Below are 727 nucleotides of genomic sequence, written 5' to 3'. Positions count from 1 at the left end.
CAGCCCCGCAATGTCCTTCGGGGAGTGAGGGGCCAAAACTGAACTGAGGATTCGAGGGGCAGCCTCCCCAGTGCCTCCAGTACAGGGGGATGATCTGCTCCTGCTGGCCACACCAGTGGTGGTACAAGCCCCAATGCTGTTGGCCTTCTTGGCCCCCTGGGCACACTGCTGGCTTCTCTCCAGCCACTGTCACCAACCCCTCAGGACCTTTTCCCCAGGCCATTTCCTGCTGCTCTTCCCCAGCCTGGAGCGTTGCAGGGGGTTGGGGTGACCCAGCTGTTGGGGGATTCAGGAACGCATTGCGAATAGACAAGGCCTGAAATGTTGGATTCTCTCAGGATTCCCTGATTACTGACCCTGGGGTTAAGCTTTTTGAAGCAGCTCGTGCCGAGAGGGGCAAAGGCAGCTTCTGCTTTGCAGCTCCGTGCGGTTTCCTTACCAGCAAAAATTGCACATCTTGGTCCTCCTCCCTTGACTGCCGGTTCCTGGGAACCGCTGTGGTTTTCTCCCACTTTTGCCGTTATGTACGTGTGGTCCTGTTTGAGCACAGCTTTACGGTGACAACAGTCCCCTGCGAATCAGGAGACACCTTTGGTGGCTGTGTTTTCTGGCATTTGGTCTGGATTTTTAACCGTGCCGAGGGGTGTATTCTGTTGCTCTGGCGGCAGAGCTTTTCTTTCGCTCTTTGAGAGCATAATTTCGGTGAAAGTATGTTTCTGAGCATGTA

The 727-nt window shown here is 55.0% G+C and overlaps 1 protein-coding gene across 1 annotated transcript in view; it reads left to right on the top strand.

Moving 5' to 3' along the window:
- The window catches only part of PPP3CC (protein phosphatase 3, catalytic subunit, gamma isozyme), a 23948-nt gene that overhangs the window by 6521 nt on the left and 16700 nt on the right, over positions 1-727 (top strand). The window lies entirely within an intron of this gene.

Source organism: Buceros rhinoceros, unplaced genomic scaffold (genome assembly GCF_000710305.1).
Source record: "Buceros rhinoceros silvestris isolate BGI_N320 unplaced genomic scaffold, ASM71030v1 scaffold15662, whole genome shotgun sequence".
Taxonomy (NCBI): domain Eukaryota; kingdom Metazoa; phylum Chordata; class Aves; order Bucerotiformes; family Bucerotidae; genus Buceros; species Buceros rhinoceros.
This window is presented reverse-complemented; position numbering and strand designations above follow the sequence as displayed.